Source organism: Aythya marila (genome assembly GCF_965140915.1).
Source record: "Aythya marila genome assembly, chromosome: 24".
Lineage (NCBI taxonomy): Eukaryota > Metazoa > Chordata > Aves > Anseriformes > Anatidae > Aythya > Aythya marila.
In genome coordinates, this window is record NC_139065.1 from 938,810 (window position 1) to 960,748 (window position 21,939).

The 21,939-nt window shown below is 48.8% G+C and overlaps 1 long non-coding RNA gene across 1 annotated transcript in view; it reads right to left on the minus strand.

The window, feature by feature from the left end:
• The window catches only part of LOC309887075, a 28,872-nt gene extending 12,479 nt beyond the window's left edge, over positions 1-16,393 (minus strand). Inside the window, exons 1-2 of the long non-coding RNA XR_014319021.1 lie at positions 16,233-16,393; positions 13,624-14,757 (exon numbers count right to left, since the gene is read on the minus strand). This is a non-coding gene — a long non-coding RNA (uncharacterized lncRNA). The remainder of the gene's footprint in view (positions 1-13,623; positions 14,758-16,232) is intronic.
• Positions 16,394-21,939: the final 5,546 nt, after the last annotated feature.

The following is a 21,939-nucleotide window of genomic DNA, read 5'->3' on the forward strand; positions in this document are numbered from 1 at the left end:
AACCACTGCCTCACCTCCTAAAATAAAGTGATCTAGGCCCACGTCCTGCAGGTACTCGGCTGGCAGTTGCCTGGTAGCACCACGCGACTTAAAAGGAGCTGCTCACACCAGGACACGCTTTTCTGGACCTAAAAGCACGAAACTGCTGTGGGATCCACACGCCCCTGCTCTGCTGGCCACAAGACATTGATCAGAATGTGGTTCAGCCGCTGGGCAGATGCATTGTGTCAGATAAGGTACTGAAAGTGCTGGAAAGGTATAGGCTCCTCTTAATCTGGACGGTATTAATAAGTGTTATCACACACACAGATTCAAAACGCTCAGTGTGGGCAGGGGAACTAATAGCTGCGTTCTGGGAGTCGCCAGAATCCAGTCATCTCTGCCACAGAAAGTTCCCCAGCAGCTCCGTATTTCAGCGCAGCAGAGCCAGGCACACAGACGATGCCACTGAGCCCCCTCCGCCTGCCCTTGCCCCACAGGACAATCCCTCGCATCGATCCGGGGCAGGCACCTGCAGCACGAGGCAGGGGAAGCTCCCGGAGCCTCGAAACCGGAAAATGTGGAGGAGGATCGGTGGTAGATGGAGCAGCTGGGACTCAAAGCGCAGCTAATGGAAAGCCGGCGCTGTACGAGGGAGTTCATGCGTCAGCCTGCACATACAGCACGGCGAGAGAGCCAGCAGGCCATCCGAGGGACAGCATCAGGAGAGGGATTGCTGCTCCACAGACGCATCTGCCATTTTAATTCTGGACTCCGGAGCTGGCTGGGAGCTTCGGGTGTTTCACTACAACCAAAGCTGAAGTAACCACTATTTTTTTTTCTCTTCACAGCGTCTGAAGAGCCTGAGCTATTTTGGGATTTGTCTGTACTACACTGAAAATGACACCTGTTACACGCAGGCACAAATGAGGAGAATTGCAGGCTCCCGGTTTCTCAGATCGGATTCTACCGAAAAGAAAAAAAATAAATCGTATGAGCCAGGGATGTGGGAGAGCAGCGCAGGCTCTCAGCGGGGGTGAAGAGGCTGACCCTTGTGCATTGAGCAGTCAGACACGGATAGAAGAAATGTAAACGGTTTGTTCTGTCTGATGCAAGAGGAAATCAGACCTCTGTGTGACCAAGAGAAGCAGTGCTCGATCGACTCGGTGCCACAAGACAGGGTTCCTTATGCAACCAAGCACATGGGACTTCGAGCCTCACGTACATGTTCTGCAGCCAAAGCCGCAAGCATTAACTCTTTCAGTTAACGAAGGTAAAACTGTGACAGTGCCACGGCTACTTAAATGAGTCACTCGGCAGCGATGCTCTAAAGTAGGCCAGGGTTTGGGTGCTGTTACGCAGCCTGCTGGTTTCAGTTACCCCTCGGTTATCTCAGAGGCTCCACCACCATGCGGCATCGGAGCGGATTTTCCCCGTTCCCCGTGTGCCCCTCGCGTGCTGCTGCTTTCACCAGGGGACAGAGGCAGGACAGAGACAGGGCAGCGGCCACACGGCTGGACCCAGCAGAGCGCCGAGGGCGGCCGTGAGCTGCGCTGGCAGCGGGCTGAAAGACGAGGAGCCTCGGAAGTGGGACACGCGGCTGGTGCTGTCAGCGCCCAGCGGCTGTGTCAGTCCCAGGGTATATGAAGAAAGTAAAACAGAGCTTTGATTTGTTTAAAACACTGTACTTTGGGGTGTTTTCAGGGGAAAGGCAGCGTTTGTTTTATGGTTTACTTTTGTTTGGAAATTACCAGCCAAATTTACCAGCTGTCTTTACCTGATCATAAGTATTTACTTTATGGCAGCACTTAAGCTCCCAAGAAGAATCAAAGCCGCGCTGCCCTGGGAAGCACTCAGGGACGTAACGGAAAAAAACAGAACATAAGGGAAAGCTTCATCAGTCGGAACCGAACAGTGGGGCCCAGAAAAAATAAAGTCATCTGCTCACGTAGTTGAATTTGTTAACCTTTGGTTAGAATTTGGCATGGTCTCTGAGCTGAAGCAAGCAAAGGGCTGAAATACAAACTATGATTCCGTGGTAGAAATCAATGCTCCTGGTTTAAGTGGAGCCTGTGTACGTATTTTGTTACTGTTTGTTTTGTTTTGTTTTGTTTTGTTTGTTTTTTTTTGTTGTTTGTTTGTTTGTTTGTGGTTTTTGTTTGTTTGTTTTTTCTTCACTATTTCCTTTCTTTTTCCCCCTCCCCAAGCAGGAGGCAGAACTTTGGTTTTGGAAGAAAAAGAAATAAGCAAAGTCCCAGGGTAGCAAGCAAGCCTGGGAGATGGAAATAGTCCGCAGGGGTGATGGGAGGTAGGGGAGAAGAGTCTCTGCACGCACACGGTTGTGTCAGTGTCCACTCTAAAGCGGGGTGGGTGTGTGGGGACCCCAGCAGCATGAAAGGGTCAGGAAGCAACTCGTCAGTGAACGGAGGAGCGCAGGCTTGCTGTTGCTTGTATGCAAGCAGTACATAAATGTGCATCCCCGGTTCCCTGGCACCTACCGTGTTATTCTCTGCTGTCATGCTACAATGACCTTAATAGGGATAACATACCGAGTCTGGAGTTACGAAAATCTAACACTCACGAACGTCATCTAATGCCTTGTGGTATTGTGGGTGATAAAATAACTCTGGCTGGCCACAGAGGAATCTCCTTGGTGTTTTTAGTGACGAATGAAGCCCCGGTGGTACTACACGGCCCTCTCGGCTTCCTGCTGGTGAAGTCTTGGCTCCGGCTCCGGTTTAAATGCCATCAGCCACACCTTCCTCCTGACTGCAGGAAACTGCGATTGTTAAAATCAGGGCATGTTCCTGTTTAACTAAAAGGCTGAGATCAAATAAGCCAAAGGCCTCGGCAATGCCAAACGAATTCCTGCCCAGGACTTTGCAAGTCTGCACAGCTGTGGATCTGTGTAACGCCCCGACCTCGATCGTGTAAGTGACATCTCAGCGTGTCACCCTGGGGAGCAGCTGGTTATAAGCTGATGACGCAAAGACTCAGGCAAATGTGGACAGGTAAATGCCAAATTTACTGACTAGTATCACTTAGCACAAAGGTCTTCAGTTTACCAACCATTGTACTGAAAGCAAACCGGTAACGTTTTTCATATACCTACACGGGATCCTGGCTACTTCAAAAGCTTTTTTTCCAAATGTGAAATTTGTCAAAGCTGCTGCTTCTTCTCAAAATGCTAAACCCTCAGCAAGATGTTTTCCAACAAAAGTCTATTTCAGCACAGAATTCCCAGCCAGCTTGATTCAAGAAATACCCCCTTAAACAATACCACGATAGCTCATCTGCTGGGACTGCTTCCCCTAACCTTCACCAACCAGAGGGTGATTCATTAAAATTCTTTTAATCTGCTTGTTGTAAATCAGCCTTAAAATCATCAGCAACGACAAAACTACTTAATTCTTTGCTGTAGTAAAACAATTCTCTAAGTTAACTGCAAGTGAAGTAATGGTAGTTGTTAGCCTAGGGAAACTGGCAAGTTTTTAATGTTTGCTTATTTAAAATCAATACAATTTTGCATATGGGAAGGCTGAATTAAGTACAGGCTTAATAATTTGACCCAGATTGTACGTGGAATAAAGCTGGTACAGAAATTCGGGATTTCCTTGCTCCCAGATTTTACTCAAGCTGTGCCTCTTGCTTAATTACACTCCTTATTGCCCAGAAGGCCCCCAGTCAATTAGCGAGACTTAATCGCCATCTGAAAGAGGAGCTGCCGGAGCAGCGTGGCTTTGGGAGGAAATTGGTAGGAAACAATTATTTAGAGGAGGTACTTCCTTAGTTTCTGGAAGAAAAGCAGAAATACATCTTTGACGCCGACAGACAAGCTGCAGTCCTGCAGCGCCGTCCCAGTGAGCCCCAAAACTTGCAGGATTTTGGGAAGCTGGCAGCGTGCAGCTCCCTAACAGGGGTGATTTCTGCTAACACAGCCACCAAAGTTCGCGAGGGAATATTCTCCACATGCACAGTGCATTGTTTTATGCTGTGACAATAATAGAAAAGCTACTGAGTCACAACAAACATTTAAGTTCAGTGTGTGTATTTTTTTTTTCCTGAAAGGTTTATTGTTACCCAGACAAGTTTCATTAGTAATGCCAGGGAAATGGCTTCTGCGGTAGTTTCAGTAACTCCTCGCTTTGAGAGGCTCGAACACCCTCACACACCTCTGCCAGCCCAGCACATGCACGTGCTGATCCTCTCGCTGTGGTCCCTGCCGGCAGGAGGAAGAACGGGCAGGCATAAAAATGGCAATAAAACCCCTTTCTGGAGCAGTTTTAATCTTGGTTCTGACCTGCTCAGGTGCGCCCAGCTGACTGCTCACAAGTCCCCTCTGCTCTCCCCCTGCTGCGGGGCCGTTCAGCTGCTGGGGTGGGTGCCCAGTCCCCAGGGGTGGCCCAGGGGAAGGAGCTGGCACTGAGATCAAAAACGAGAGGCGTGGATTAGTTCCCAACAACCGTCAGGGATGTACCGGTGTTGAGTAGTCGGATTTGCATAAAATACTTGCATGCTCTGTAGCAATCCAGCCCACACAAAAAGCAGGCACCGAAATGGAAACCTGCAGGTGAAAAACCTGGCTGCCCCTCCGGAGAGCTGCAGTCCTGGCATTTTCCCTGCGAAGTCTAAGAAAATCCCAGCTGGAAGAACCGAGCTCCTTTTCAGAGGGGTGGCACCGTGTCAGCGTGCAAGCTGCTTCCAAGCAGAGCGTGTGCCCCACGCTGAAGCTGGGTTCAAGGAATTTGGCATCCTGACCCCAGCTCTGCCTTGTAGCCCTCCCGGGGAAGGGAGGCTGCTGAGGTCCGGGCAGGGGCGAGCGGGCAGGCTCCTGAGCTGCAGGTTGTGCTCGGTTCCAAAGCGAAGGAGCTGAGACAAAAGTAATTATTTCAGCTATTAGCTGCTAAGAATAGAGCCCGCGGGGGTGCTGTGCATGGCTGAGGTGCACTGACAGCACAGTTGGAGGTAGCAGGGATGGCGGTGGAAGCCCAGAAATAGCCGCTCTCCACGCTCAGCACTCTGAAGCTGCGTGAGTCACCAAAATACATGGTGGGGGGACAGGCAGGGGGGAGAGGAAATTACCCCCGGCCCATACATGCGGAGCAGAACATGCCCCTGGGCTGAACGCTGGGTTTTCTGGGGGGAGAGCAGCGTTTCTGACCAAGGAGGGCATCCTCCTGCCCCAGCAGATGTCCAGCACGAGCCCACCCAAGGGGCAGCCCGGCCCTAGCCCTGTGTGGCCCCCCCAGGTCTCAGCCCTGTGCCCGGGCTCCGTCTCTCGGTGGTTCTCGAATATTTGCAAAAGCCAAACATTACCGGGGAAGGGGTGGCGGGGCGGGGGAATCGAGTGATCTCGGTCCAGCTGCGTTTCATTGTGTTTTCCCAACTGCTAATCTCACTTAAAGTTCCCTTTACAAATACCTGATAAATGGTTAAACACACGAATGGCAGGTATTTAAATACAGGACTGGTAAATGACCAGGTGCTGGGCTGGCGGCTCACACACACCTTTACCGTCATGTCCCGGTGCTGCTCAGGACAAACCGTGGCGATACCACTTCGTGTTTTTCCTCAATATAGTTTGTAAGAGGCAATTTTCCTTTCGTGCTGTTTGTGCAGCTCTGGGTACAACACATTCCTGATCTATGACTAGGATTCCAAACTGCATAGTAAAATGAATAATAACGATAGTAAAAGTTGTACAACTGTTTTTATGCGGCAATCTTTGTGTTGCTTTAGTGCTGGGTTTTCCCAGCCTTTGTACATGGAATTAAAAAAGAAAAAAAAAAAAATCTGTTTTGTAAAAAACACCATACCCAACCCAAACCAAGACAAAACAACAACAACAAAAACCAACAAAACCCCACAAACTCAAATTTAAAAGATTTCTTTCGTATCAGTCCCGGGTGCAACTGCAGAAAGTCAAGCTGGGCAGAATTAAACATCGCAGCTGGAGCACGGACAGGGCAGCAGACAGACTTGCTAAAAATAGATTAATCCTAATTACAGCCACACTTCTACTTTTTCAGGGTTTCCCGTTTCACATGGGGACACGAGGCTGTGAATGGACGGGGGGCCGGGGTCGCACGGTGCCAGGTCGTGCCGGGCTCCAGCCGGGCGCCGTCCTCGGGGGGCAGCGGGTGTTGGTGGCAGCCCCCTCCTTGCCCACCTCGGGCTGCCCCGGCTCGGGACGGGCTGACACGGTCTGGCCTCAGCCTCCTGCCCTGGAAATCCGGCTCTCCGCAGTTGGCAAAAGCAGGAGAAACAGCCCAAGCAAACCGCTGGAAAATAGGGTCAGGTAACATGCGGGTTTGGGGTTGGAAATGTAAAAGATCACAGCCTGCCTGCAGGCTTCTTGTGCTGCCCGCAGCCCCCCGAGGATTACGCTCCTGGGACGGGTTGCACGGCGTGGTTAAAGCCCCGAGGAGGGTCCCTGGTGCCAGTGCATCCCATAGGACTCCAGAGGAATGTCCGTAAATCCCTGCTTGTTTATTTATGACAGCAGGCATATAGAGAGCCGAGCTACTACCTCATAAGCAGAATCACAAAATATTTAGATAAAAATACACATACTTAAGACTCTGCTTTCCAAACAACAGGAGTTCTTTTCTCACATAAAGCCAATGAAACTATGGAAAACAACTATTTTCCTATCCTGAAGATGTCTGCTAATTACCAATTTAAATATTTAGCCAGAAAATGTATTGCTATAATTACGTAGTTTTATCAGAAAGCAGGATTTAATGCAGTAATCACTAGGTGAGCAGGAGGGATGCATTTGGGTCTGCACAGATCGCCTCTGTGGTGACAGTCAGCAACTGAAAGCCCTTCTGGGCTACTAAAACAAGGGAAAACTTCATCAAACATTTCCTCAATATCTAGGATTTACATAACTGAGAAACAAAGCTCCCACAACTACAGGGGAAACACCGAGGATTCCATTCAAAGCACCTAACTGAGCTTGTTTGGATGCCATAGAAAAAATAGAGCAAGTCCTGACAAATTTTAGGACGCAGCCATCAAAGCGGGCAGGATCCGAGCGCTGTCAGCACCACGCCGAGGTCGGCCGGGCAGGCGGCACCGGGGCGGAGAGAAATTCTGGTGGGGAAGGAGGCAGGCATCTGTCTGGGAAAACCTCCCTTGTTTTGAGCATTGGTAAATATTATTTTTCTTAACAGCTTTTGAGAGATTTCATTATACATTTTTGGCACTCATCTCCCCACTGAAGCGAAGATCTGGGATTCAGGGCTGCTTTGTCACATTTTTCATTAAATGGGAAATACCCACTCCAGAACGGCCGTATCGCTGGGCTTAGGGCTGCTCACCTGGGCTGACAGAAATTCATCTGCACGTCCCTGGTTTGATTCTCACACAAGATGGCCACACGCATTGAGTCTGCCATGTCCCGGCTGCCCTTGTAGCAGTTTTTGGCTGTTCTGCAGCCCAGGGCTGTCAGTCCTGCTGCCTCCTCCCAACTTGCTGAGGCTACGTCCTGTATGCCTATTAAAAGTTTAACCAACCTTCATGACAAAGCAAAACTTTCCAGTTGGGAGAAAAAGAAAAAAAAAAAAAAAAAAAAAAAAAAAAAAAAAAAAGGAGGGGGAGGGGGGGGGAACCTCTGATTAAGGACTTTCCCAGGCAGCTTTCTCAGCACCACTGTCCCTCACCTGAAGCAAGACCTCTGCCTCCTGCCTGTGCTTTGCAGGATACCCAAGCAGAAAGGCAGCTCGAGTGAAAAGCAGCCTGGTGGTGGCTTAGAGACCCACAAACACGAGGGCTCCTCTCACTGAATATGCCAGCCCCTGCCTGGAATGAAATTGTGATATTCAGAGTGGTTTCATTCAGCTCAGCTGAATAAACCCTCACCATCACTAACCGGGGCGTTTTTGCCTTTCATGCTGGTTCAGATGGTGGCAAGTCCTGCCTGAGTTTTGTAGCTTCCTGCTGTCTCGTCCTTGAAACTGGGATTGTAAATTATTTTGGCTGGTGATAAACTGTCTTTGCTTGTACAGCACTGAGCCACTCTGGCCCCTGGGTCCCGGCTGAGGCTTCTCACCGCTTCTAAAAATAAGTAATTATAAGGTATTATCTCTTAAAAATACTTGTTAAAAAGAGGAAGCAAGAAGAGACTCATTTCCCATCTGTTCTCTCCCCCAACTACCAACACATTTTTAAAAATCTGCTTCTAAATTGTCTTTTTGGTCAGTTCTTTTCTGTAGCCTTTCTTAAAATAAGGGTGCACAAAAGTTTAAAAGTTAGGATGGGTACTTTGCACTTAGAAAACAAGATTCATTTGGATACCACCATTAAGTTCTAAAATCCAAATTACCATTAACAGAATAAAAATAAATCACAAAAATATTTTTGTGCAAGAGCTGGTTATTTTTCCCAGCCCAGAACTATTTTGCAAACCACTCTTGATTAGAAGTTGAATTTTCTAATTTTTTCTTCCTAAGAAAAAATAGATATAGTATTTTTCAGTATATTTTCATTATTCGTATTTGACCAATTCTGATTAGCCATATCAGTCTGCCTGTAGATTTTTTTCCCTTTCCAGAACGGGATACCTTTGCTTTGAGTGTTTTGGATAATTTGTAAAGTAGAAAAAAAGAAAAAAAAAATTAAACATTACAAAACAAAACAGATGAAAACACTTTCAGTTTTGCTCATGTCCCTGCCAACTATTTTTCTTTTTAAAGAAAACAAAAAACAAACCAGCCCCTTCTCAGCCCGTACAGGACTGTATCATTTTACTGCTTTAAAGGGGAAAGCACGGCCGAGGATGAGTGGTCAGCCTGCTGGCAGCGCCAGCACCAACAGGACAGCAAGGACAGGGTTTAAGCCTCTGAGCCAGCCTCTAATGCTATTTCTCCCCCCAAAAATAAAGCATTAAGAATATATTGTAACTAATATATTAAGTTTGAAGCCTTTTTTAAACAACTATTTTGAACAGCACAAAGATCAACCATATTATTAAGAGATTAATGGCGTGAACACGATTTATTTGCCTGTTGGCTGTGCTGGACACAGGCCACCACTTTTTAATTTTTTTCCCACACTGTCATTTTGTGTTCCTCACAACCGGGCCTGGAAAAGGAGGCATTTAATACTTCAAAAAGACAAGAGTAGTATTTCTAGCAGGCCTTTACCTCCTTTTCATTTATACCTGTGCTGAGCAGTTTCTCTCTTTGGAAGTCAGCAATAGCTCGGTGCACTTTAACACACTGAAACCAGCCTGGCAGAAACTCGCCTTGTGAGGCTTTTGTGCTGCCATCCACTGCCGCATTCTCTGAGCAGGTTACTGTGAAAGATAAATAGCCGAGTCCTGACGTGATTTAATGGAGTTTCCAAAACTTTCTGTCAGTAAAAGCTCTGCTTGGTGTAGGAACTTTACACTTTTTTTTTTTTTTTTTTTTTTTTTTTAAACTGTAGCTCACTCCAGGCTTCATTTGCCCCTTTTTTTATGGGTTTTTCTCCAACAGGAAGGTATTTCACCAAGTCGTTGAGATGATTGTGTTCCAGGTACGCTCAGGGCTGCCAGAAGCGTTGCATCACTTGCGGGTTGGGCAGATCCCATGGGTTGCGTTGGCTCCATCCCTCCAGGGAAGGTGGGGACCATTTTCTGCACAGCATCACCTCGAGCTCTCCTGAGTCCAGCTGAAGCCATCTGTTTTGCCTCCAGCACACAGCTCATATCAGCAGTCACACAAACACTGTCTTTCCGCACTACTAAAGCCGTTTCTAGATGCTATATTCATCCTGGGTTTTCTGTCATAGGTTGTTGAAGCTTGCTACAGTACTGAGGGCCAGCAGATGCCCATGGGCTGATAGTTTATGAGGGCTTCAGAGTTCAGCTGAAGGAACTCTATTTTGGAGGAATAGGTGAGCTTTCTCTTTTCCCACAGCAATAGCAAACATACCCCTCTGATCTATGTGCTGTGGTTTCGAACATTTCCAGCAGACTTGGACCCTGGCTCTCAACACACAGACCTCGGTGCTGCAGCATGGACCTTCCTGCTCAGGTCCCCATGCTGCACATGGAGGCCAGGGAGCCACCTGGGGGTCACTTGGGAGCCCATAGAGGGTCCCTTGCCCCTGGCCAGCTCCTCAATACAGGCCGATATGGGCCGGGAAGCCTGGGGGAGTTGCCGCAGGCTGCAGGCCAGAAGATGGCCGCCGCTCGGCCTCCATCACCTCAGTGTGCTGTGAGGCGAGGGCTCGCCACGGCGTGAGGTGCGCTTCATGCGCTGCTGTCCTGGGTTCACCCACAGCCCTATTTTCCACACGTAACCATGGTAACCCGAATTATCTCGCAGAGGTGTGCATTAGCCCTGTTTGCCGCAACCGCACATCGAAGCCCACCGCTGGGCACGCTCTGCTCACCGGCGGATCCGAGGTGCCTGAAGCCGTGCGGAATGGGAGGTCGCCTTTGCCATTACAACACGATCCCAGCCAGGGCAGAGCGGGAGGTGGGCAGAAGGAAGAGGAAGAGTAGGAATGCCAGAGCGGTTCAGGCACAATGCTGGCTCTCAGCAATATGATTAGTTACTTGGCAACGAGAGCAAGGTGTGTCAGAGGGGATGGGACACAAACACGCCAGCCCCAGCAACAGCTCCAGAAGAGAGGAAACTCACGGCCAGTACGGCTCGCCTGGTTTTGCCATGGAGCACATAAAAGGCAAGAATTAAGTAACACCTGGAAGCAACCTCCCACCGAGCACGTTATAAAACAGCGTCAGGTCCCTTGCTGCCCATTCTCAGAAAATGTTTTTCAAGCAACAGCACTTGGTTCACCAGAAAGAAAGTTGCCTGTCCTGACCCTCTGCCTACACAGAGCCGTCTCACCCAGCCAGGGACAGCACAGATGCCTCCATCGTTTAGGCTGTCCTAAGGGATTTCATGCTTGCCACAGCTCTGGAGGTGCTGCGGATCGGCTGGATCCTAACAAATGGTATTCCTCAAAAGAGGACAAGACCTCCAGATTTCCTGAGACCTAAATCATTGGAAAGTCTGCTGCATTGTACACAAAATTATCAGCCCCAAAAAGTTAAAAGGCAAAGTCAAAACCAAAGAGAGACTTAAAAAGTTTTCCTCATAAATTCTTTTAAATCAAGATAAAGGGAAGAGACACACACACGTCTTAAATAATGAAAAGAAAATGGATTCTAAAATTATTATTGAGTGGATTCTAACTCAGTAGTAATATTAGAAGAAAAGTCATTTCTGAGCAGTCAGGGACTGCTGAGCTGACAGTCTTACACTGCAACTGTCCTGGTTGCATTGAGGCACCAAGACTTGAATTCCAATTTGCTTTAAATTGAATATTTCACCTTACTCAAGAAGGAGGACAAAAAACACACCTATATTCTTTTGTAAACATATAAACATAGTTTCCATACTCGTTTCTTTGTTGCACAACAGTACTAGAGGGGTTGGTTTCATCTCTGAGGCAAAGGATTGCACAGAAAAGCAAAGCCTGATGTAAATGAGCTATTGAGCATCACCTACACACCAGCAGAGCTGCCCAGGAGATGCGATGGGCACCCAGACCAGGCTATTAACTCTGAAGGACTGGCAGCCAAAGCAAGCAATGCCTGGGGAAACAGTGTGCTGGATGAGGCACGCAAGAGTGGCATGTCAGCATATGGTGGTAATTCTGCCTCCCAGTGCAAAGACACAAGGAAATTCTGCATGCTTCGGGGCAGCGAGGGAAGCTGTGACTCCAACAACAGCATCTGCATTAACCTTGCTGCTCTGTTTTGATCATTTTCCTACAGTCCCCAAACGACCACAGCCTAGTAACAGAGGTTCTCTCCTTTTGGAAAAACTGTCTCACTTTACTGCCCACATCTGTAGGACAGTTAGCTTTCAAAGAGGTAAATCTACAGCAGGGTAAAAGGTCCAGGGTATTTATAAAAAGTCAAGGAGTCTGTGAAATGGAAGCTTGTGCAGGAAACTGTCTTCTGGCATTTAGCATACCCTGTTTCCATCAGTAATAAGCCTTGGGTGAGAAGAGGGAGATGCTGAAGGGGAATATAGGGAAACAGCTTGGATATGACAGGTGAAAATAAGGCCATCAGAGCTGCACATCAACGAGCCAAGAATGAGCGAGACCTAAGTCTCAGCCTTCCCTCTGACACACGCTCTTTCAACAAGGCTACCTGGGGGATCCCCGGGCTCCCCGAGGGTTTGCTTTTCAGCTGCTAAGAGCCTCCCTCCTTAGCAGTGCCCTCCCCGAGATGCAGCGAATGCTTTCTGCAATGTCAGCCTGGAGACCTGCGGTTGCCGTGCTGGAGCTGGGAGCTGGAGGCTTCTTCCAGCAGCTGGGAGGGGGCACATGGGCAAGGGCAGCAGCAGAAGGCGCCCATTTTGCCCTGACTCCTGCAAGTGCGCATTTGATTCTGCACAGCCTCACTACCAAACCCGCTGAAATCCAGGTTATATAATGCCACTGCTGCCTCGAAACGGGGAGGTTAAAATGAGGTCGTCCAAGATGAGAGCTGACTGTGGCCTGCAGCCGGCTCTGAAGGACAATCTGGTGCTTGGACCGGACCCTGGGCAGAGGGGAAAACCGAAATGCTGGGTGCTGGAGTGTGCATTAACACGCAGCCAGGATGCTGAAAGTCACTTGAGCATTCAGGGTGTGGAGAATGAGCTGGCAGCATTTAGAGATGGTACAAAACCAGCGGGGCTCATCCACAATAAAACAAGGAGGAGTAAAGGAAGGATCTCACGATAGGCAGTGTGCTGGGGAAAAAAAACGAACTGATTGACTTCAGAATTTGTAGGAATGCTCAAAGGGATAGGTTAAAAAATGTACCCCTAACTGAAGGCTTCCAAGTGGGATGTGGGAATGACGGTAGATAGGTAGATAAACGCTGTGCCTGCCGGCTTCCCGAGGTGCTCCCTGCCAGGCAGGGGAAAAGGCCAGCTCTTGGCATGATGGATTTGTGCAGCCCCAGCAGGGCAGGGCTAACTCTTGCCTTTGCATCATTCTGTTTACGTGACGAACTGTACTGAGCAGGCAGCGTGACAGTCCACGGCCACAGGGCACCGTGAAACTGCAGGACGCTGGATAAACACTCCAGAGAGCAGCTTTGTGTTGCATCCAGCCCCAGGTCTTACTCATTTCACAGTCCAGCGTAGCCAGCACCATTAAAACATTTTAAAGGGTGCAAGTTGTACTTTCTCTCCATCAATGTTGTACAACTGGTATGCAGTGGAAAGGCCACCACATGAAAGTGGACCCAGGTAAGAAAGCATAGGACCATAATAGAAATGTGAAGTCCTGCTTTAAAGGCAGATATTTATTTCCCAGAAAACTAGTGTAATTCCTACGGAACAAAGAACAAAAGCTTCCTTCTGTAAACCCATTTCACAGCGACCACGAGGTGGGGAAATCTATCACGCTTAGGTAACTGGTATTTGAAGGGAGCTACTTTGAGTAGCGCAGGGTTAGTGTGTCAGTGAGCTTCAGCACTGCACATTTAGTCGTTCAATGACTGGAGAGCCCTAAAAACAACATGCAGATGCCTTACAACTTTGGACCATTGCAAAGAAAAAGAGACAGAAGTCATGTTATCAAGGGCATGAAAGTTTGATTGAGAAAGACCTACTGCCTTCTAATAGAATGTGAAAAAAATACCTGGCTTCCATTTCCATGGTAACTCCTTCCTTCAAAGCACTTTTAAGTTGTTTCCTGTTCCTCTAGCTTCTTTGCAGGCTTTAGAACAGAACAATCAAGGCTGGAGAGCTGGTAGCACACCTGCAGCAGGATGGCAGATGAGAAACTACATCTTCGTCTCTGACAGCACGTGATGAGCTGAGCTTCTGTCCCACCAGGGAGACATCTGTGTTACCATCTCTAAACTGAATGTTTACCGACTGCAGAAAAAAGCAAACTACTTTTCTGCAGAAGACAGCAAGAAGGGATCAACGCTGCTCCAGCCTCTCTCCTTGCAGGAGCCGGTGCATATGAGTTACACAAGTCGCTTCTAGTAGAGGTCCCATCTCAGGAAGGAGTCCTGTGGTTATACTCCAAAGGATGCTGGTTTGTAAGGGTAATATTTTTATAGGCAACCATCCGTGTCAGCCTTTGCTGCTCTTAGCATTAGCACACCCTTCTGTGTTACTTGCCTTTTGTTTTTCAAAGGAGGTAGGCAGGCTGAGAACTCAGAAGGGCCAGCCAGGGCCATGCAGTCCTCTAAGCCCTGCTCCAGTCTGACAGCGATCCTAAGGCAAGGAATTATCTCAAGTAAAATACTCGCTCAAATGGACCATGAACACAGCTGCAGGATACTTTGTTAGCAGCTGATAATGTAGGTAAGAAGTGTTTTGTCAGATGGGCACCGTATGAAAATAAGTCTGAGCAAAAGAAACTTAAGCCTCTTAAATATTAAAGTTCCAAAATTAAACCCTTGTTTATATAACGATTGGGTCACTGCAGCAGAACACGGGAGTTGGCAGCATTGTACCAAAAAAGGCACTGCGAAGCGCAGACCTTTCCACAGGGCACCGAGTCTCCTGCAGAAGCAGCCTCTGCAGTGGGGGATTTCTGCTCATTTCTGTCTCTCCCGGGCCCCCTGCCCCGTTAATATCCACACCTGATCCACTCGCTCAGCCTGCACAGCGTGGTCTCATACAGCAACCCCGTGAGCTCCAACGCCGGCCGGGCTCTGCGCAGGCAGGGAGCTGCTCCGGAGCCACCTCCAAACACAAATCCAGCTGGTTTCGGCTGCCCTCCACCTCTGCAGGGCGGGGATCCAGGTCTTCTGGGTACCTGCAAACAAAGGGCTGCCTTGAGAATTAACCCTAAAACCGATCCTCATCCTTGCTGCTCATTAAAACCTCCACTGGGGTGAATGGGTTGGAAAAGCAGGCGTGCTGCTGCTAAAGGTGCTAAGTGCAGTTCCTTCTCAGCGCCTTTCTCAAATCTGTCCTGTTGCACTGTCCTCTTCTATCGAGCAGGTCAATTTGTAGACCACAAGTTCAATTTTGTGGATTTAAACAATGATGCAAGCTATATTTTTTTTTTTTCTTTTCAGAATAAGGAATGAAACTGGTAATGAAGTCTCTAGAAACACTCCAGAAAACAACACAATAATGTGAGAAATGCAGCTTGGCATAACTTTAGGAGAAAAAGTAGGCAGGAATCAAATACCCCTGCTACTTTAGCTTGGCTAATTGCAAATGGTACCACAACAAACTACAAGTAAGAAAAATATAGAAAATAACTTTATGAAGCTCTTCTATTGCAGAGTATCTTTAAAAAGCCTTCTAGAAAGCCCTTTATCATGTTACTAAGCACACCTTTATTTATTATTTTGTAAGAAAAAAGCACAGAAGAACTTAATCCAAACTAAATATTTAGCCAAACAGCAATTAACTAACAATGATGAATGGTAAACAGTCCTAGTCCCAGGCTAAACCGGGACTTTAAAGCCTGTTTATCTGGGCTAAAGCTGCCCGAGGGAAAGGCAACTTTATTGAGTAAAGTTTGTCTCTGCCACCTCGCTATTAAAATAGTCTACAAACAGAAACGACATCATACGTTCTGAAAGGAAAAAAAAAAAAAAAAAAAGAACATAACAACCCATTGCCTAGAACATACAATGCTTTATGGAACAATTATCCCTAAATAGAAAAGCAGAGAAAGCACAAAGCTGCAAAGCAGCCACTTTCAACCTCCGTGGCCTTCCGTTAAAGCAGAAATGAGTGAGAGACCCCTTCAAGCCCTCCTCCTGCTCCCATTTAGCCCCAGATGGACGGTCCCACTGATCCGGTAGGAAGGAGTGAGCCTGGGCAGAGTTGTCCGAGACTTCTTCTGTGCAGGTCCACGTGTTTAAACGCAACATAATTAGCTTTTATTATTATTATTATTATATATTATTCTTATGCATATCTATTCTTCTTATATATATTATGTATACCTATTATTCTTATATATAATTGTTATTATTATATTAAATGCAAGATAATTAGCTTTTTATTATTATTCTTATATATATATATTATTCTTATGCATTACTTGCATTCTTATGTATATTATGTATATCTGTTATTATTATTGCTGTTATGGGATGGGATGGGATGGGACGTGCAGGGGGTGGGCTGGGACTGGATGTGCGCGGGCTGTGCACACCCGGGATGCTCCCGGGCTGTGCCGTGCCGCAGCCGCCCTCCCCGCAGCCCCATTCCCCCTCGTGCACCCCCTGCATCCCCCCCACATCCCCCCAATGCCCCCCCGGTACCTGCCTGGCTGCTCGCAGCATCCCCACGGCTCCGGGAGGGGGGGGGACCAGCAGCGGCTGCCCCTGGCCGTGCAGGATGCAGCCGGAGTAGGAACGGAGGCGGGGGGGCGGTAGCGGGACCCCCCCCCGGGGCCCCCGGGGCCCCCCCAACCCCGGCTCGATGCGGCCAAGGTGACCCCGCGCCGCCTGCAGCTCCCGGGAGGCGCCGGGCATCGCCCCCCCCCCGGGCCCGGCTCGATGGGGGGGCCGGGGGGGCCGTCGGACGGGCGGAGGCAGAGCTCCTCGCTGCCCGGGGTGCTCCTTCTCGGCCGCATTTTCCTATTCTTGCACATAGGACCCGGGGTGTCCTGGCCCAGGAATGCCTGAGAAAGCTTTAAAAATCCGGAGCGGGAGAGGCAAACCTATTTTGGGATCTTCTTCAATAAATACGTTAAAAAAAAAAAAATAAATAAAAGAGCAGCAGGAGGAGGAATCCGTTTGTGAAGGTTGGTTTTGAAGCGCTGCTCGCTCTCTCCAGTTCTGCAGCTACTCCGTGTGTCACCGCGCGTCTCCGTGGCCACCTTCCAGCACCTCCACAGTCATTAGTGGGTATTATTCGCGCTCCCTCCTAGGAAGCAGGGGGATAATCATTCCCCATTTAACGGATGGGAAACTTGGCACAGCACAGATTAAGTGATTTGCTGACAGGCACATAAGAAAATTGCGCTAGTCAAGCATTCTCTCAATTATGCCATCCTTGTAACTGCATAATTTCCCTCTGTGATTCCAAACACGGAGCAAACTCCCCGTGTCGGGCTGCAGTTTTGCCTGCAAAGCGTGCGGACAGCGTTGGCACCCATGCATTCACGGCAGGACGGGTTACACCACGCTGCATATTCAGCACAGAATAGCAGTCTTGGTGATCCCCCAGGCTGTGTCAAAGCATCTCGGGTCTGTCCCATGCAGGTGTGGAGCCAGGGGACCGAGGGATGCTCAGCTGCGTGGGTGCTGCACAGCCCCCTGCCAATACTCATGGCAGAGCCGAGCGCTGCTTCACGCCTGGCAATTCACATGGAAGCACGCGAGGGTCCCTCAGCTCCTTCGACAGCCCTGCAAAAATCCTAGAGGGGAGAACAAACCAGGCTCCGGGATCCTTGGGGTTTGGGTGCTGCAGCCCCCACACAGCAAGCCCCCGGTGTTCCCACCCAGCCTCCTGCAGCACCCGCTGCCGCCTGGCCTGCGGGCTCTTCGGGCTCCCCTGCCCTCGTTTGAATTGGCCCGGCCTGCCCGGCCTCGTAATCTGCTGCTAAGTGGGACTGCCGATGAACGGCGAGATAAATTTAGAAAGAAATCTTTGTGTGGGTCAGAGGAAAAACACCGCGGCCGCTGGAATCTGAGCTGCGGCGCCGCGGCCTGGTTCCCTTCGGTGCTCCTGCCTTCTGCCAGGGCTTCGTGCTGAGCTCCTTGCTGGGAAAGCAGGAGGGCCCTCAGGGCTTTCAGGTTTTCCTAAACTCCTCTGGAGATGGCAAACCAAGGAGTTCTGCAGGTACAAATGATTACTTTTAATGCATATTTGTGGAGAAGGTTGAGAGGGCTGGGGAGAGCCGTGGGCTCCACGCTGCCCCAGCTCCAACCCTTCAGCCTCTTCCAGAGCAAGTTTACTTCCCCCGGGATTTGTTTGTACGCCGCAGTAGGGAGGGCAGTTTTACTTAATTCCTCTCTCAGAAGCATCAGACTTCTGCCAGCCATGCCAGAGCAGCATTGTTCCTTCAGAATTGGTTCTGTTAATCTGTTAAATTGTTTTCAAACAAGAAAAAATAATGGAATTAGTGGTGCAAAATCCCCCGTGAAATCTGGAATCCAGTGCCACTTTCCTTACTGAAAGTCTGAACACCGTTCAAAACCATTTTATCATTTGCTCATAAATTATAGTGTACCAACACAAGGAAAGAAAAATAATTTTCCGAATGATTTTCCTTTAATAAGCTATTAGGACCTTGTACTGTTAATTAAACTATTAATTAGATGTCTTATCATTCCTAAACACGTTAACATGTTGCCAAAGCAGCAATGAGCCTCTGGGGCAGGCAAAAGATAAGAAAAGAAGGAAGATGCAAACATAAAAATTAAAAAAAATGAAGTAATAATAATCACAATTAAAAGAACCAGAAATAGCAAATAAATAATGCAGGCTAAGTAAAGCATTGTTTAATTTACAGGAATAAAATAAAAAAAGTGCAACCTGAAAACAAACTTGCCTTGTAGAGGCCCTCGGGACAGCTTTTATGCAAGACAAAAGAAGCGTAGCTGTCTTCAGGCTGTTTGTTTTCTACAAGTAGAGTGAGAAGACAGAGCTAGGCTCCTTTTTCCAAAACAAAATATCTTTCTATTAAAAAATAACAGATAAACTTTCAACAATTTTTTTCCAAGAAGCCCTGTCCCGTGCCCTGTTCTGTCCCCGCTCGGGGGGGGTGATGCACGCCTTACACCGATCTGTGCTCAGCTGCGGCTCCGTGCCGGGGCTCACAGCAACAGTGTGCTAAAGTGGTTTTAAAGCCCAACTCTTCAGCGTTCGTCTTTGACAGTTTATCTCGAGGGACAGATAATCTCATTTATGTCTGCTACTACAAATCAAAACACCGGCAAATTAAATGGATCTGAAGGCTAAGATTAAAGCCTTAGAATTAAAACACCTGTGAGGCGCTTGCAACACCAATAGTTGTAAATATAATAATTATTTTTTTTCCTAGGGGATGGAAAAGCTCCACACAAACGCTTCTCCTGAAGGTGAAGGCAGAGCTGCTGTCTCACCACACGCAGGTCCTCACGGCACTGCACGGCTCAACCATGGTGTAACACAGGGCACCCAGGGGCTGCAGCGCTGTGCCCAGGGCTGGTCGGTCACAGGAACCTCCACGCTCCTCTTTGGCTGGCTCCTTGTTTTTTTCTGTCAGGCGCCTGGAGTTGGACCCAGGACGTTTTGGGAAGCCGCCTGCATTTCTGCCTTCACGGTGCTGGGGCTGCAAAGCTCGCGGGGCCCGTCGCAGACCTCCCACGCCACTCCTGCAGAACACGGCTCACAACAAGCAGGTGTAAAAATGCATCGATGGGAAATTCATTTTAGAAATTTCATCTCAGGTGTTTGCAGCTCCTAGAACATCATCTTCAAAGCCTGTTGTATGTGTGTATTTCTTGCATGATTTCATATGCTACAGCCACCTCTGGGGGGAATGTGCTGCTCCCCGGGGCACAGCAGACAGTGGAGCAGGAGCGGGTGCTGCTTCTGCCTGGGCCCAAGTACCAAGTACACCATTGCCCAAGTACCAGCCCCATTAGAGAGCAAGGCGTTAAATGTTTTAGCAAAGCACAGCCAGCAGATAGCAGCATTGCTATACATATGTATGTATATACCTCAGGCTGCTCCTGCTGCGGTTTCAAAGTCATGCAGGAACTTCAGTGATGGCCTGAGCCCTGGCTCCGCTCTGTGGTGGGCAGCCACACAGCAAGCATCCGATCTGGCTGCAGCATGTGCTGGGGCTTCAAACGCTTACCTGTTAAAATTAATGAGGAATAGTACTTCTGCACCCTCTAAACTAAATTGCCTCGAACAGAGGAATGTGCATTCCCAGGGGGAGAAAATCTGCACACGAGTTTTGCCCTAGATCTTGGGCATTTTCCTAGCGGTGCCTGGGAATTTTCCCAGGATCTGGCTTTGGTTTTGGTGGCTGCCACAGTGCAATGGGCATGGGAGGCTCCTACCCTTAACCAGGAACTTCAGCACAAGATGCAGGCGAGTGCTTGGTGGGTGCTGCAGGACAGCACCATGAGGACGTGCTTCTGCATGACAGATCCTGCCACTGAGGGGCCTCTGCCGCCAGGACGGGTCTTCCCCATGCTACATCAATGAAAAAGAAATAAAGAACCAGCAGCAGAGAAAGGAAGATGATTTTCCATGGCCTGGGACTTTCTGCTTTGCTGTGAAGGGTTTGCGGTGCTGATGGGCAGGAGTCTGCTCACCTGAGAGGGTTGTGCTGTTTTTACTGTGCTCGACCTGGAAGATATAGTTAATAATACAATTACAGAGTTACAGAATCATTTAGGTTGGAAAAGACGTCAAAGATCATCAAGTCCAACTGTTAAATTAAAGCTTGTTTGCTCTGATAAATTTGATTGCTTTCAGCAATGCACAGAGCAAGCTATAAAGTTCTCAGTAGCACTTTACAGCCATTCCTATACAAAGGTGTTCCTTTACTCCTGAAAAAAGTCTGCGATTTCAGCCTCGGGAAGGACTTGGGGCTGCCTGGATGGGTGCCAGAGCCTCTGGTTCAGGCTGGGACACGGACATGACATTTAATGGCTGTGTCACTGCTGAGCCACCCATAAATGGGGGAGTATCTCCATCTATACTCAGCAGAAGTTCTGTGAGGCTTAAAGCACTTCAAAGCACTAGGACGGAGGTAATACACGTAGAATAAAACAAAGAAAAAACTCAACTTGCACCCAGTTTTTAATGCTCCCTCCCTATGTTGCTGGCACTTGCTCATGTTGTTCATGTCACTCCAGCTGACACTGAAATGCAGCCACCATTAAGCTGCAACATGAGATATTTATATTTGTATTTAACACCTTGTATTTACATTTGCCACCCCTCTTTCCCAGAGGATGCTTTCATGCCGATTATTTTCAGCGGGGCACTTGATGCCGCTAGGAGAGCTCCCAGCAGCTACAGAGACCGTGCACACACCGGAGATGAGCAGGACAAGAGCACGAAGCAGGGACAGCCCTGAACCCTGCTCTTTGGTGGCCGAGCGAGGTGCTGGGGGAAGCCAAGGCAGATTTGGCGACTGCTAACAGAAGAAAAGCCGGCGGCAGCGCAGCAGCTGCATGGCCCTGCAAGGGCTGGCGGCGGGGCCGGCAAGGAAGGGATGCGAGGGGGTTGATAAGGAAGGAATAACAACAAGCCCTCGGTTTGGCCGGGGCTGAGCCTGCCTGTGTTTGCACATGGGCAGAAAGCTTCCTGAGCCGTTGTGCAGCCCTTTCCGCCGGGCTCGCTCCCTCGCTCCCTGCCCGGCCACGGCGCACTCAGCATTTCCTCCCGTCAGGATGTTTTAGAGAATGCTTTTGTTTCGCCACATCAATTGACCGCGGTTTTATTGTCTCGGTTTGGCTGTCGGACATACCCTGAGCTGTGAAAAATGCACCTGACTTTTGATTAGATCTCTCACTTGTGATGCAGCAAATAGTGCTGATTAGATAAACAGCTGCCAAAAGGGAAAAGAAAAAAAAAAAGCAACACAGCAACACATCTCACATACAAAAAGTGCACGCCTACCCCTGTTCTGTGCTGCAGCAACAATGAAGCCTCCAGGAGAGTGTCCCCTGTGCTCTGTGGGGGCCGGGGCTCGCAGGAAAGTCCTTTCATTTCCCCACAGCCCATCGCTGGGACATCGCATGACCCTGGCCAGCCCTACCAGTACCTTTGAGGGCACTGCCTGCATAGCAATTAGAAGTATTTGGTGTAAAAACTGTGAGAAAAAAATGTGAGAAGGCATGGGAGCTGCAGGAAGAAGGGATTTAAGTGACCACCGTGCATGCTCTTTGCTGGGGCAGGGTGTGCAGGGACCCAGCCAGCTCCTCCTGCAGCCAGACACCGAGCATCAGACAGCAGCTCTCGGGGCCACAAAGAGCAATTCCAAATAACAGAGCCTCCTAACTCTATACTGAGAGAAAAA